Below are 13,336 nucleotides of genomic sequence, written 5' to 3' on the forward strand. Positions count from 1 at the left end.
CCTTTTAATTGTTGGCGGGCGTGCCGGAATTGGTAGCGCGCCCACAGAACAAAATATCGCGCAACTGTTTGTTGGGGTCGGGACATTCGCCCGATGTCAACGTGCATCATTTTACACTCGAGCAGGTTGGGCTCGTGCCCGCCCGCTGAACTAAAAACTTTGCCTTTAGAATAAAGGGAAATAACCATTGCAACTTTCCAGAAATGAAGAAACCACCTTTTAAGACAGCAAACTGCATTCAGGCAGTGAAATGGAGGAAGAAACAAATCTATGAAGATTATGTAAAAAGAAAATAAAAGCTGACTGAACTGCTGCACATTTCTAAAATTTTCGGCATTTATTTCCAAGGAGATTATTGTGCTAACATTAAAAAAAAGGAAAATGCTGAAAAAATCCATCAAGGATTCAACACAGGAGCTTGAATTTAGAATGTAGGCTTGAAGTAAGCACTTAGAAAATTAAAAAGCATGCCAGGGAAAAGGAGCACATGTACTACAAAAATGAATGAATTTTAATTATGTGTTAAAATATAAAGGATATATCTTGCCGAGCCATTACATATGTTACAGATTTTCACAAGTGAATACAATGGAATAATGCAGCAGCTACTCGTAAGGAGTAATATTCATCATGTGTTATGGTTGATGACCACATATGTGGTTTCATACATTGTCTACTAAATAACACCAAAGGGATCTTATTTTTATGTATGTATATTTCTCCATTTTAGGAATATAGTAGGATGTGCTGAACATTTAAGTTTCAACCACTGATACACTATCATCTATGTTTCAGAAAACTGAGCGCTAAAAGCACTCTGACAACTGCGCTGCCACTGAGGAAGGAATGACAACAGTTTCTTCATGCCCATTTACCAGGTCCAATTACATGATTTGAAAAGGTATCACGGTGCCTCTATGTGTTACATCGCTGTTACTTGCGGTAAATCAATCGCAACAAACTGAAAGATGCATTTACATAGCAAATTTTCAAAGTCAAGTCTAATCTAACTCGAGTGAAATAAAGCAAGACTGCCTTGGTCTGACACTGCACCAAGTGTATACCCAATGAGGTGTCACACCTGGTTTAGAAAATGATCAGGCTGCCTGTTAGACTTCCTGGGCACATTTTAAATCAACCTTATCCCAATTTAAATGTTCAAAGAGTGGGCATTCTGTCTTCACCATTTACCTCTGGGCAAGATAATCCCCAGGATAACAGGCTTCGCCATGATGCAGCATGCACATACAGCATTTAACTTTCAACCACAGTTGCGCGACATTTCGTTCGGCGGGTGCGTTGCCAATTCCCACACGCCCGCCATTAATTAAAAGGCTTGTTAAGGCCATTAAAGGATCAATTAAATGGAATTTTTTGCTGCCGGTCCAACCTTATGCCAAGCGGCCTTTGCATTTTTTAGGAAATCTCATCCACGGGCGGTTTGAGGTTGCCTAAAGCAAATAAAAATAAAATTAAAAATTAAAAATTTAATCAATAACATATCCCTGCTCATGTGACAGACTCACGCGCATGCGTGAAGTTTGCACTCACCCCGCTTGCACTCCACCCCCCTCGCCGCACCCACACAGGCAGCGCTGCCCCTCACATTTCACACTGGACGGGCCTTAATTGACCCACCAGCATGAAATCGCCTTCCGGTATAAACAGAAAATACAACCCACTGATTGGATTAGTATCATGTTCAATTGGTTCTCAACCTATAATCTCAGAAACGTCTTGTCTACGGTAATGACAATGCAGACTCATTCCATCACAATAACAAAGCAAAAATATTAAGTGACTTCAACTCATCCCGCACTACACACCACCACCACAAAAATGTTCATTTAAAATCACTTTTTTCAGTAGAAACCTACAAGTGTTACAAATGCCTGGACCATGGAGTTGGAAATATTTTTATTCATTTGGTGACTGTTATCTAGCCAGCCTGAATTGTGGAAATATTTATCATATATCATAACTGGTCAGGACATTTCTCTTCAAATACCAAAAAGGGTGTCTGTGATGGAAAACAAATGAAAGTCAGATGGATTTTTGTCTTTTGTTTTCTTGTTTAAAAACAGGCGAATTATGTATTGTCAATGTTGCATAATAGGGGACGATGCAGTAGCAGAAGAGAACTAGAATATGATTACATTTAAAAAGCGAATGATTTAATATATTGCAAAAATTCATACCAATAGTGCTTTTTAGTGGCACTAAATTGTGCCCTATAAAATTACAATGATTTTGTTACTATCATCAATCCTTCAATATGATTGTCATTATAAATGTTAACGCTCTTTTTCTCTCTTTTCAGGTACTGTGCCCTAAGAGGGCATTGGCGACCATGGACTTCCATGTGTTGGTCCATGGTTATGCTTGGCAAGGTACTGCTGACAGGAGACTGTCCCACTCTTACTGCCTGCCACTGGCATATTGGAAGGATTTGGAGATTGACAATCAATCGTTATGAATGCACCTTCCATGGCCATCAGGTCCTGGGGCAGGATTTTACGTTTAGTGTGCGCGCGCACACCCAACACGTCTGAGGATAATATGACGCGCGATGATGTTGTGCGTGCGTCCCAACGTCATTGCGCACTCGCGCGATATTTCATTCGGCAGGCACGCAGCCGACTCTGTTGCATGCCCGCCGATAATTGAAAGGCCTATTAAAGCCATTAACAAGCTAATTAAAATCAAATCTACGCTGCCCGTCCAACCTTATGGTTGGCGGGGCAGGCGAAAAGGCCAAGCGGCCTTTACATTTTTTAGGAAACCTCATCCACGGGCGGGATGAGGTTTCCTCAAGCAAATAAACATTAACTAAAAATTTATTTTTGAATTAAAGACATGTCCCAGCTCATGTGACAGAGTCACATGAGGGGACATGTTTTAAAAATTTTTTTTACTGTCTTTATTAATTTTTTTAAAAAGCGCTTCAATCGCCCTGAGGCAGCTCCGTGCCTCAGGGAGATTGAAGAAGTCTTTCACGGGCAGGTGTGAACTGTGCACCAGGCCCATTCTCCCTTCTCCCCCTGCCCGCACAGGTAGCACTGAGCGCTGCCGCTCATGACTCATACAGGGTGGGCCCTAATTGTCCCGCCCGCATGAAATCGTGGAGCGGATTCGAGTGTGAACGGCTGTCGGCTTCCCGGCCGCCCTCACCCGCTCCCGCCGAGCCCACCCGACGAGGGAAAAATTCTGGCCCCGGAGTGGGACTCAAACCTGGAGTTTCCGACTCAAGGATCGGGAGGGACGCTACCCACTGCACCACAAGACAACCCCACATAAATGTTAACTAGAGGAAACATAATAACACAGAGGCTGTTGGTGTCTGCCGTTACACCCATTTTTAATAATACAAATGATTTGACAAACGTGTGGTGGAATTCTCAACCTTCTGAATTTACCTAAGGGTTTATAAAGTGTGCAGTTTTCAAGTTGACGATGTTTCCCAAATCTTTCAACGAGATTATTATCTGCAAGTGGTCCAAGACACTCATCTGTCTCCATTTAATTAATCACCGAATACATCCAGATTCCAAAGCCCTAGAATAAACCTTGGGGATAATTTTCACCTTCACAGCTGGAGCAGTAAACCAAGCAGAGCTGACCACCATTGGATGGAGAACCTGCCCGATTCTTATTTCCAGTAATGTCAATGCATTTGAGAACGGGGTGGATTCTATATGGGTCAGGCTTTGCTGATTTACTGCTAAATCCATGAAGGTTAAAATTACACATCCCCCCCACCCCCCCAACACCTGTCGCTCTTTTTGATCTTTGATCACTACTTTACCCCTTTTGCCTGCATGTATACACAGCAATGTGCACTATACTGCGTTTTCCTTTCAATTTTCTTGTCACTAACTTATTGTAATATATTTAGCATCTTGATCCACTTTGCAAATATTCACTTCTTGCATGCGTGTGTGAAGAAATGGTACCTTTTCTTGCATTTTTAAAGCCAGAGAAAATTACTTTCTAAACTGCTCTGCCGTTGTGCATAGGATGGGAAAATGGAGAGCTTAATGTTCGGCATTCAGATCTCAATTCACTGAAAAATGCATGCAGTTCCCTTGTATTGCCACTCAGTGTCAGTGCAGTCAGCTTTATAAATTACGAGGCACTCAGACGGTCATTAGTGTCCCAGGTCAAATTTTAGGTACATTTCGCTGTTTTAGCTGTCAGTGTACAGTATGGATACAAGTTTATATACACTCCCTATTATGTACTGCAACGGTATATTGTGTCAGCTATGACTCGTTAATAGCACCCTCGCTTCTGAGTCACAAGATTCAAGTCCCACTTCAGGACTTGAGCACGGAAGTCAAGGCTGACACTCCAGTGCAGTACTCTGGGAGTTCTGCACTGTCAGAGGTGCCATCCTACAGATGAGACAATTATACCAAGGCCTAGCCTGCCTTGCCACGTAGACCTAAATGGCACTATTTCGAAGAAAAACTGGAGTTAACCCCAGTGTCCTGGCCAATAGTTATACCTCAAATCAATATCCCACAAAACAGATTATTTGGTTATTTATACATTGTTTTTTGTGGCAGTTTACTGTGTGCAAATTAGCTGCTGTGTTTCCTACATTACAACAGTGACTACATATCAAAAAAGTACTTAATTGGCAACTTTGAGAGCTCTGGTGGTCGTGAAAATACTATATAAATGCAAGTTCTGTTTTGTGCATTCACTGGTTGTATATATTATAATAGTGTATGTATTATAATAGCATGTTCCTGTTTGACCCAAGTTGTATAATGGAAAATGATCACTTAACTGAGTATGTAGGAAATTTCCCTGAAATGCTACCATCCATATAGTATAAATTAATAAATATATATATACCATTAGATCTCCCATACATTACTCATGCTAAGTCAGAAGATTTGCTGCTTTTTAATAACACTGGTTTTATACCATGTAATCCACAATGTATTGGAAGGCAGAGCTGCATTTAACTTGAATTTTCCCTTTGAAGTCACAAAGAGCAATAGCAGAAGGTGCACATGTGAGATTAATTACTTTTTGAGAGAACATAAGAAGTCTGCAGATTAGCATTTGTTTGTAAATTCCCAAGTCCAGCTCAGAAGTATCCTGCTTCAAATGGCAGTCTGTATGTTTTTAACAATTTGACGTGTGTACCATCTCCGATCTGAAATATGAAGTGTATCACACTCGAAGCCTTCTTACTTAACTAATGAATCTCCCGGGTCATTGCTCATAGCGAGATGGATGATATTGAGCACAAGATACCATAAGCTTGCCCTGTCCCCATAACTATGGAGAAAGGGAATCTCTAATCTGCAAAGGAAAGAGTTGCCTGACCCTGTCTGATATCTCAGGGACAGGCAATTTGAAGGTTTTTGCTAGGCCCCAGCTCCATTAACAGCACAGCAGGGGTGACGGTAGATTGGGATGGGGAGGGTCAGGGAAATGCTGCAGGAGACAGGAGCATAGGATGGGGTGGGATCTTGGGCAGAGCTAGCCTTGTCCAGCTGAAGACGGTGGCAAAAGCTAGAGACCCTCTTTCTAGGAAGGCCAAATTCCCAATGGCAGCATCTGTTTCTCTTCGGTGTTACAGACCACAGGACCTGCCAGAAACTAGCCCCAATTTCACAGAAGAGCAAACTATTCCTGCCAGCTCCAGGAATACAGTATGTTATTGGGACCAGAAGTGGAATTGGTGAGAATTCCGGAAAGTAACATCGGAATGCCCGTCCCACCTTTATCTATTACTTGAAGCTGGAAGGAAGCAGTTGCAACAACTCCACACTACAGGGAAAAAACCCAGTTTGAATTTAAACAGGGTGGAGACCCAGCATCATGAGGTCCCACTTTAATTTCTATCACGAAGGTCCTCAGTTACCCCGAATGCATTGGGAAGAATGCAGATGTTTTGGGGCTCCATTGTTTAAATAAGGAGGGGAATATTAACCTGCTGCTAATGTGCGGCTATATTTAAAATGGCCTGTCCCTTTAAGGTCGCAAACCGCCATTCCTGTAATCCTGAGGTCAATTAGAAGTTAATTGTTACTTGTAAAATCCTCGTAGCTTTCAAACTCACAAACTAAATTTGGACTATATTTAGCCTGTATTCACCCATCCATCCATTCATCCAGAAACACTCCAAGCTTCTCCCATCAGGGCATCCAGCTGTTTATTTTTAAATGTTCCAGAACTTCTGCATTAAATAATGTTATTGGTAGCCAACTTCATGTGTTGATTGATCTTTATGTAAAGCAGAATATCCTGGAATCATTTGTATGCCGCCTTTTCCTATTTTCACAGTTTACCTTGATCTACCTGCCACATACTGTTAACCACCACATACATCTGTTAAATCATCTCCATGGTATTTGTGTGAGTATTATGGATTTTTTTTTTTACTTTGCATATGTTTCATTTTAGTTAGTCAGGTGAAGACAATAAGCTAACAAGACAAAATTGCATTTAATAATCCACTGTACTGAAAGCAAGTTAGTAATTAGCTTGGTGAAAAATTGATGGAGACAATAAGGTTAATCCTATTTGTTCAGCACAGATTGCTGCAGTTGCTATGGAAGGGAAGAGGTGAATTAGAGATTCAATGCCCTTTTCACCACCAGTGTTTGAAATGAAGTAGTTTTTAAAAAAAATTTCCATACTAGGCTGCGGTTGAACAGAAATTTCTGATGTAGATTTCTTTTGTGGTTTGCAGACCGTCATGCTGCATTTGAAGTTCAGTTTCTGGTCTCAGCTTAATGGTTGGCTCTAGACAGGCAGCACCTTGCACTTTGCCCAATTGGGTTTCTGATACTTGTGCAAAAACAGAGCTCTCTACAGGACTTGCAGAATTACACATATACATAGAGATCTTGCAGCTGTTGAAATGTAAATGCCTAGTGAATGTGCTCTGTCTGAGTGCCTGACAGTGCCTCTCAGACAGTGTCTGTTCTTGTCTGAATGGAAAGGTCAAGTACAGCTGTGTGCAGGACATCCAAGAAGCACCCCGGGCACTTTTAAAACCCATGCCTGACCTTACTAGACTCGTGCTCCATGCAGTGTCAAATCCCGCCATTATATTCAACATTATCTGAGTGGGCTGAAAACAGCGCCTTGTTAAGTGGCCTCTCTACCTCTTTTTCTTTCAGCATCTTAAAATTTTGCCAGGAGTCGGGGACGAGCAGCTCTAATATACAACCCTTCCCCTCCCCCACCAGCTCCATGAGAACATCGCTGGAAGAGGTAGGGTTGCTGTGAAGACACCAACAACCTAGATCCTCATAGTTCCACTTCTATTGCTCCTGTCTGATGTATCCCTGCATAAGGCAGGTATTCAAGCATGCCGGGTCTGGATTCGGGTGCGAGTGAGGCCCAGCATTATTTAAAAGGTAGCTTTTCCTGCAATATTTGACTACAGAGTGACCAATTGGCATTGTAAAAGTAGAAAATAGGAAATGCTGCCTTTACAATTACTTTTTAAAAAAGATCTTCAGCCGGTGTAGTCACTTGAGACAAAGTGGAACAGTAAAAATGCTCCTACCCCTACCAAGCCCCAAGTACGGCACCCACACAATGCAAATGTCCTTGACCTCAGGATTTGGGATGGAGTCAGGGGTGCATCCAATGGGCTGAAAGAAAGTCTGCCATGACAAAGATTCCTCTTCTTGAGGAGGTCAGAAGGGGAATTTCTAGTCTACTGTAGTTTGCATGGAAAGAGTTCCCCGGAACATCTGCAGACAGTAAGATGTTGTAAGTCTATCTGTAGATGCAAGAAGACAAGTATATTGGTTAGTTCCATTAGTAGGAGAGGGACATTCTTCATACACGGTTTGTTTTAACTCTGAGACGTAAGTGTTTTATTAAATAAAAGATAATAGTATCAGGGCCAACCATGGCTACAACAAAATGCCTGAAGATTCATGTGAAAGCTATGTTAGCAGTAATCTCGGCCACCACCCACCACCCACCACCCCTCCCCGCATGCCACCCCACCCCCACCCAATCGCCAAGGCCTGCCTGACTGGCTCGGCATCCCCAGACCCCACTTACCTGTCTTAAGGGGTGCCAGCCATCAATGAACCAAGTGCAAGCCAGGAAATTACCACCGCTAGCAATGGCGCTGCTAAGGCTGCTGAGCTGTGGCAGCTCTTGGGGCAGGCGGCCACCCTTAATAGGCCAGCCTCCCCGACAGAAACTGCTTAATTTGCTGCCAACAGCAAAATGAGGCCCTGGATTTGGCCACCCATCAATGCGATGTCACCTCCCACTTGCTGCCCCGGCAGGAGGACATCTGTCATCTCTGGAAACCACAGGCCATGGTGTCCAGAGCCTATGAATAAAAGTACTGGACAGGCTGCGTTCTCATCTTAACATTACATCACCTAGAACGTTTAAAGTGCTTGTCGCTAAAGCAAGATAATGCAGATGCTGAACACTGGAAACAAGAACAGAAAATGCTGGAAATACTCAGCAAGTCCAGCAACACCTGTGAAGAGAGAAACAGGATTAACGTTTCAGGTCATTGACATTATCTCTCCACAGATGATGCCTGACTTACTGATTATTTCCAGCATTCCCTGGTTGTTATCACTTGTTGTTGGATGCAGTGACCAGCTAGCGTTAATAACCTGTGGTCAATTCACAGGGACAAAAAAAATCATTGTTGTAATTTAAATTGGCAAACTTTATGCTGAGACTGTGTTCACCATTTTAAGAAGTGGCCCCAAATTTCCTCCCTGCTATTGGACACAGACACCTGACAGGTCGAAGCTGGGGTTAACTGGTTTGCTTCAAGTCCCTGCTCCTCTCTCCAACTATCAACATCTCCATCAGAAGTGGGGTTGGTCTCACAAACAGCCAGGTACATATGTGCATATGGTCACATAAACATGCAAGAGAAAACACAACAAAACAACAAAATTGACTTAGTTGTAGGAGGCAGAGGGTGATGACAGAAGGATGCTTTAGTGACTGGAAGCCAGTGTCCAATGGCGTACCATAGGGATCTGTGCTCGGTCCCCTATTATTTGTCATTTATATAAGCGACATAGATGATTATGTGGGGTGTAGGATTAGTAAGTTTGCGGATGACACAAAGATTGGCCGGGTGGTTAATAGTGAGGTTGAGTGTCTTGGGCTACAGGAAGATATAGACGGGATGATCAAATGGGCAGATAAGTGGCAGATGGAATTTAACCCTGAAAAGTGAGAGGTGATACACTTTGGAAGGAGTAATTTGACAAGGAAGTATTCAATGAACGGCATGACACTAGGAAGTTCTGAGGAACAAAGGGACCTTGGCATGTGTGTCCATAGACCTCTGAAGGCAGAGGGGCATGTTAGTGGGGTGGTGAAAAAGGCATATGGGACACTTGCCTTTATCAATCGAGGCATAGATTACAAAAGTAGGGAGGTCATGTTGGAATTGTATAGAACCTTGGTGAGGCCACAGCTGGAGTACTATGTGCAGTTCTGGTCGCCACATTATAGAAAGGATGTGATTGCACTGGCGGGGATGCTGAGGAGATTCACCAGGGTGTTGCCTGGGATGAAACATTTAAGTTATGAAGAGAGGTTGGATAGACTTGGGTTGTTTTCATTGGAGTAGGGAAGACTGAGGGGCGACCTGATCGAGGTGTACAAGATTATGAGGGGCATGGACAGGGTGGATAGGGAGCAGCTGTTCCCCTTAGTTGAAGGGTCATTCACAAGGGGGTATAAGTTCAATGTGAGGGGCAGGAGGTTTAGGAAGGATGTGAGGGAAAACTTTTTTACCCAGAGGGTGGTGACGGTCTGGAATGCGCTGCCTGGGAGGGTGATGGAGGCAGGTTACCTCACACCTTTTAAAAAGTACCTGGATGAGTACTTGGCACGTCATAACATTCAAGGCTATGGGCCAAGTGCTGGTAAATGGGATTAGGTAGGTAGGTCAGGTGTTTCTCGCTTGTCGGTGCAGACTTGATGGGCCGAAGGGCCTCTTCTGCATTGTGATTCTGTAAAAAAACATCTATGACCTTGTAATCCTTCCAAAGGAACTAATATTACTGATGTGATATGTTTAGCTTTTATTATAACTCTTTTTGGAACAGACCATTCCATGTTATCCCATGGACTGTGACTGCAGATTTCACTGAGCCTGAGCTATGATGTTAAGCCCAGAGAGATTAGTAATCATTCAGCAATCAGCGGAACATGCTTGTGGAGTTCCCTTGCCTCTTTTAAGATTAAAATTTCACTCAGAGGAATAGGAAGGTAAACATTAGGCGGAATTTTACGGCCCCGTTGTGGCAGGGGTAGGGATGGAAAATGCAGTGAGCCGATCAAAAATCCTTGACTTCGGCGGGACCATAATATCCCACCATTGGGAGGGACTGTAACATTCTGCACATTATGATGCAGGCACTGACCAAGTATGAGCCCTGTAAGTGGTATTCAGATCAGGGGAGGTATTTTCCTATTTGCTGTGCCATTGAGCATATGTCATTAACCCCAGCTGGTCACTGCATTCAACAACGGCAAGTAATGCAAACAGGAAATGCTGGAAATACTCAGCAAGTCAGGCAGCATTTACGGAGAGATAAGATTGGACTTTCAAGGAGTTGGGGAGACTCCATGCAGGTGTAAAAATGGCAGCTGGGACCAGATTTTGGGATTCCCGACCCCATTCCTGATGCCCCCTATTTTTACTCGTGCGGGTTAAGGGTGCAAGCTAGTCTGGGTTGCGAGTCTATGCCCTCCACTCCCAGTCTAGCCAGCTCCATTGTGGGGAGGCATGTCCTAATCCTCTGCCATTTTCATGGAGTCGGGTCAGCTTTTAAAGGACTTGTAGTTCATGGCAGCTCAGAGGTGTCGGGGCCAGGGCCATGGATGAGTGGAAGAGGAATCCAAAGGAGAACAGAGGGTAGGGTTGAGGGCATGGAGGAGTTGAAGAGAGAAGGTCCTGGCATCCTGGGTGTGGTGGGAACAGTCGGTTAAGTTAAGAAAATGAGTGGCAGTGTCAGCACTGTCCAAATGTGTGTCCATCTCAGGGTGCTAACTGGCAGAGCCCTTGGAGGGCTTAGGGTTCACCCACCACAATTCAACTGTCCCCGGTATTAATATAATGTATATAATGTTATTGGGAATTTTTAAAAACTGGACTTGTAGTAGGGTCTGTTTCTGTGCATGTGAGTGTGTTTCTTAATTGGATTAAAGCCAGCTAGTCTGGGTGCTTTGATGTATTGTAGTTTTGAGATGTTAAACAATAAGGTAGCGAATACATTTGCATTTTGCTGAATAAGCCATTCAAAGACTGGGGGTGAAATCTTGCACCTAGTCAGGAGACACCAAGCAATACTACTAATAAAATTGGTACTATGAAAGGGTTTTATTGTTTGAAGAGGTGGAGTTCAAAGGGCCTGGTGATACAATGAGAATTTAAATTCAAAGGGAAGGCTAGGTATATACAAAAAAGAGTTTGTGTGTGGGTCAGATGCATGTGAGATCTAAGCCGCCTGTAAACCTGCAACTGTCTGCAAAGGAAACAAATTGTAAGAGACCTCATTTTGAATTCTTAAGATAAAATATGCTTTGCCTGGTGTCTGTTTAAGTCTATGGGTTGCTGTTGCCTTGGTGAAAGTTTTAGGAGTGATTAATTTGGGGATTTGTTTAAAAGTTATTATGGCAGTAATTTGTAGACATGTGTATGTGTTTAAATTTGTTGTTAAATTAATAAATATTTAATTTAATTTATATAAAAAACCTCTCAAGGCTTTGTGGTTTTATTCCTGAATTCAGAGTTGCATCTCAAACATACCAATTGAAAATATAGGTTATGACAGTTGTTTAAAGTTTCCCTCTGGGATTTTGAATAATTCAGCCTTTACCAACTGCCGTGTCATAACACCGGTGAGGGTAATTTTGGACGATGTCCTTCGCAATGCATAGAGGGGAGAGCGAGTTGAGCCTGCAAGTTCAGCCGTGTCCCACAGAGTGTAGAGTACAACACTGGACACTAATGTGAACAAGGCAAAAACACATAATCGGGCCATAACTTCCGAGCTCCCCCAGTGTCAGATTGAGGGGGTACCCCAGAGGTGTGCTGGGAAAACCCTCTCGGAACTTCACAGGTAAGCACTTGCACGGCAATTGCCCAGCAGTGCAAACCTCCTCAGGGTAATTGCCCCGCACTGTGAACTATCCAAAAAAGCAATTTAAAATGCAAACTTCGGATGGTTTCGACAGGGTTACACCAATTGTTACACAGAAAATCTTAGAAGAATTAAAACCTATTCTAACTTTTGGGTAACTATTGTAAAGAACCGGACCGATACCCTCACAGGTCTCCCCCAAAACCCCCAACCCCCAGGGGTCATCCCCCACCTGCAAGGGACTTCTGCACCTGCCCCCCTCCCCCACCACCGTGGGCCTGACACTTAACCCCCGACCCGACCACGGCATCCCCTTCTCCCCAGCACCCCCGGGCCCAATGCTCACCTGTGACCTGACCCGAGCCCCCACCCCACAGGCCCAACTGGATACCCCCACCCCTGAGGCCCAACCAGACCCCCGCCCCCCTCTCCCCAATGTCTGACACCCCCACGCCCCCAGAAATTCCAACCCCCCCCAAATGTCCAACTCCCCCACCTCCCCAGAATGTCCGACGCCCCCACCCCCCGAATGTCTACACCCCCACCTCATCCCGGTGTTGGACCTCCCCCAGCCCCCCGCTCCTCCGAATGCCCGACAACCCCAACCCTCCATCATCCCAAATGTCTGACCACCCCACCCTTACCAATGTTCAACCATCCCGCCCAGACCCCCAGACCCCTGAATGTTCGACCCCACCAACCCCTAATGATGTCGGACCCCCCCACCCACTCCCGATATCCAACACTCCCCAACCCCCTACTCCACTGAATGTCCAGCCAGCTCCATCCCCTCCTAATGTCCGAATCCACCAAAATGTCTGTCCCACCCCCACCCCACCAATGTCCGACCTCCCCCAACAGTCCCGATGTCCGACTCCCCCCAACCCTCCTGATGTCTGACCCTCCCTCAGTCCCCCACCCCCACAAAACGTCCAGCACGCTCCACCTCCTCCTGATGTCCGAAAACCCCCCAAATGTCTAATCGACTTCACCCTACCCCAGCAACGATATCCAACTCCCCCCTTACCCCTCCCCTGATGTCCAACGCACCCCCCCCCAAAGCACACCCTGATGTCCGACCCCTGCCCCCACCCCCACCCCCACCCGACCTCCTATCTTCCTCACCCCCCAAACTTATCCACTTACTTTAGAGACTTACCTTCTTCCTGGCCTGTCAATTTCAATCGGACCTTTAAACTTACCCGGTT

This window comes from Cetorhinus maximus, chromosome 24 (genome assembly GCF_964194155.1).
Source record: "Cetorhinus maximus chromosome 24, sCetMax3.hap1.1, whole genome shotgun sequence".
NCBI classification, from domain to species: Eukaryota; Metazoa; Chordata; class Chondrichthyes; order Lamniformes; family Cetorhinidae; genus Cetorhinus; species Cetorhinus maximus.